Source organism: Talpa europaea (assembly GCF_964194135.1).
Source record: "Talpa europaea genome assembly, chromosome: 9".
Lineage (NCBI taxonomy): Eukaryota > Metazoa > Chordata > Mammalia > Eulipotyphla > Talpidae > Talpa > Talpa europaea.
This window is the reverse complement of record NC_140076.1, coordinates 8362673-8366596: the sequence shown is the minus strand read 5'-3', so window position 1 is coordinate 8366596 and position 3924 is coordinate 8362673.

Sequence of the window (3924 nt, the reverse complement as noted above, 5' to 3'; positions counted from 1 at the left end):
CCGGGTCTGCACCACCATCCCTCCCAGCGCTCATTCATTTACCCACCACTGCTGTCAAAGTGGCACTCCGTGTACCCACGAGGGTGCTCCCAGGTTGATGGAATCCAGGTGTAAATTCACACTGGACAGAGGCACACAGGCCTGAAAACAGTGGGTTCACAGCAGGCCTGGCCTTGGGCGAGCCACACTGCGCTTCTTTGTTCTCCTCTGCCGTGTTCAAGCAGAGACCATAACTTTAGGCAGGTTGGCTTTCCTCTCTTGGGCCTCACTTTATTACTCTGCAAAAATGGGACAACTGGGCCTCCATGGTGGCACAATGGGTTAAGCACGGCCCTGTGAAGCTATCTGCAGCCCTTGCAGCAAGAGTTGGATCCCTGGCCAGGGAGCTACCACATGGCACAGCAGACCTCTCCCATCTTGCCCACTGCTCCCCTCAGCAGTGTATTTCGGTAGATCTGCCAGTTCTGTTCCCCGCTCTGTCTCTGATGAATCCTCTCACACACCCCCAACCCCTCTGGCCTGTACCCCAGTTCTTGTATGCATAAATAAATAAAACTTGGGCCTCCCCTGGTGGCGCAGGGGTTGAGCACTGGGCTGCCAAGCTGCGCGCAGCCTCAGCAGCGCCGGTTCCATCCCCGGCCGCAGGGTGAGGGTCCTACATGGCGCGAACACCTCTCCTGCCGCCCGCTGCTCCCCTCAGCAGTGTACTTCATCAGTCTGCCTGCTCTGCTCTCCTCTCTGGCTCTGGTGAATTCTCTCACCCTCCCATGCTTCTGACTGTACCCAGTGCTTGTATGAATAAATAAATAAATCTTTTTAAAAAATAAATAAATAAAACTTTTTTAAAAGGGGGGGTACGATTATTTTCCAGGGCTGCCTGGAGAGTAAATAGGGTCACAGAGGTGCAGTATAGAGGCCTTCAGGACTTGGGACTTGAGGGCGTGGAGGAGCTGACAATGACTGTCCCGTGTGAGCACACACTGAGGACTCTGGTGTGCAGGCTGTGGCTCTCGTCAGGCAGATGCAAAAGGGACAATTTCACACTCTGCCTAGGGTCTAGCTGGAGACGGCTCAGAGGCTCTGAAAGACAAGGAAGAGTTCAGCAGGCTGAGGCTGGGGTGACAGGGCGGAGAGGGCCTGACCCCTAGGGTCTTGTCACTAGATCACCCTGAACTCCAGCAGTGAAGGGGCATGTGATTCCAGACCAGGGGCGGCTCCCGGAGTTCAGTGGAATTCAGTGCCTCGAGAGGCAGGTGACAGAGAAGGGGTACCTCTGAGGGTGTGTGCTGTTCTAGAATGCCAGCTCCAACAAGTAAGTCTGCTCCTGTGCAAAGTAAGGTAACGGTGCCCACCTTGTGGAGGTGTCATGAGAACTAAGAGACCAGTGTAGGTGAAGTGCCTGGAACTGGGCCTGGCACATAGTAAGCACATTGAAGTGTTGGCTCCAGGCCTTTCTCAGGTGCTCTGGCAGGCCCCAGCAGCAGGGACAGAGCACAGGTTTGGGTGTGTGTGTGGGGGCGGGGGGGGGGGCGGGTGGCAGTGGGATGCTGCTTCAACATTTACCTTAAGTGTCTGCTTGCCCCCCGCCAAGTCCAAGCAAAGGTGGGTACCTGAGCAGGTTGTTTGAGGGGGGCTGGAGCTTAGCAGGTGAGGCCGAGGCACCCGCACACAAACACACTCAGGCTCCACCTGCCTGTACCAGGAGCCTCCTCGCTGCAGTGGCACTCAGGCCCCGAGGGCTCTTTGGGGCCTTTATGGGGTAATTCCATCTCCATTAGGGCTTATTATGTCACTATAAATACCACCTTTCCTTGCCGCTTTATAAGTCTCACCGAAGAACTTTCCTCAGCATCTAGTCACCCGGAGCAGGAAGGACTTCGGGTTGGGACAGGAAGAAAGGGAAGGGCGTGTTACCAGCTGAGTGACTAAAGAGCAGAAAGCTGCCCCCACCCCACCCTCTGCTGCCACCTTACACACCACCCCTTCCCATAGGCCTCTGCTCACGTCACGTCACGGCATCCAGGTCTGTGCCCTGGGCCCCTAGCCAGGGTCTGTGTGCACCTGGGCTTGTGGGTCCAGCCACTCACAGACCCAACCAAACTCCCAGCCTCACAAAAGGCACAGAGACTTCGCACAGCACAAAACCAGCCAGCACGTCGCTCACAAGTTCAATCACCCCCAAAGGTGGCAGAACACCTACTGTGTGTCACCATTGTGCTCCCTGCAGACAGAAAGCCTACAAGCATTTCTTCAATGACACACAAATGGCATGTAACACGCGTGTACAGGCAGGGTCTGACTGACAATACACACAGAGTCTTACATGCATCGCAGTGTCCGTGGCCCAGAGTCCATGTCCAACGTGTCGAACAGAACCCTTATCCATGTTGTGTACCCCGCGCCCCCACACACAGTCCCAGCCCACGCAGGCACCTGTGTGCCCCGCATACCCCACCCACCACAGAGGCTGCCGCTCTGGCCAACACTAAGAGCTGAGATCTGACGCGTGCCGTCCAGCCACGGCCCATGCGGGTGACCGCAGGGCCTTACTTGATCCCTGAGATAACCCTCTGAGGCCGGTGTGTGCATCTTCCAGATGAGTAAACTGATGCTCACAGTCAAATAGAATGACTTTTCCCAAAATTCGCAGGCTGACTCCGCAGTCTGTGCTCCAGGAACGGCACGCTCGCACACAGGCTCAGACACCAACTCACATCCACACACACAGCCCCAACACGTCCACACACTCATTCTCACGGACACTTGCACACTCACACCCTCTCAGAAGACCCAGGGCTCCCCTCCCAGCATCTTGGTCAAAGGCTTTAATTATACTCTCTCCACACCTGTAATTAGCCCCCCTCCAAGGGACTGGATTCCCAAGGGCAGGCGCCAAGGCTGAGAGGCAAGACATCTCCAGGGAGAACCCCGGTACTGAGCGGCCCAGCACGGCCATTAGGGGAGCAGGTCCACGGGGTAGAGGAGAGAGGAGGTGGGCACGGGAGGCTAATGCCTGCTGGGAAATCTGGGCTGCTCCAGCTGCTCCTCCTGGACTGGCCAAATGGTGATTGGGCAACAGGCAGCCGTGGGTGGCCAGGGCAGGCAGGCAAGAGGCTATTTCCCGTTTGTTTCACTAACACCAGCGGGGAGATGAGCTCACGTCCGGGGAACCCTTGAGAAGTCCCTTGAGGGGGGCAGGTGGGATGCAAGTATCTTCCAAAGTGTCAAGACACACCAACTGACTGGGCCATGCCCGGGCGGGGCAGAGGGGTGCCCCTTGGCCACCCTTTCCCCGCAGGGAGCGGTGGTTAAAGCAGAGACTACCCAGCTTCAAATCCTGGCTCTCCTTCCTCCAAGCTTTGAGCAGGCTGTTTAATTGCTGGGGCCTCTGTACCCTCTCCTGGAAACAGGGATCAGCCCATCCTCTCAGATGAGGGTTAAAGGAACTCATGGGAGTCCTCCTTCGAGGTGCTGCTGCAGGTCTTGGAGCTCCCCCAGCTCTTGGCAGGGATGCCCTCCTAGACCTCCAGCCTCGGCGCAGTCCCAGGGAAAGGCGCATTCCAGTGTTTCAGGTCTGCAGCTAAGAAGGCCGCTGTGATGGGCCGCCCGGCCCATTTCCGCCCGGGCACTCAGACCAGCGGGTACAAAGGGCAAAGGTGAGAGTGGGGATGGCCGGGCGCAGCCATCCCGGGTCTGCGCCAGAATCCCGGCTCGGACACCCCGGGGGGCTAGACCTGTGGGCACCGGCGCTGCGTGGCGTTGAGACTCGGGCGGCGCTGCAGGGAGCGGGGCGCCCCGCGGACCCCGGGAGGGCTGCCCGAGTCCCCTGGGACTTCCCCTTTTCCTTCCTGGGCCTGCCCGGCCCCTTTAAAGGCATTCCTGCGGGCGTGGCCTGGCTGACGTCAGCGCAGGGCATGAATGAAC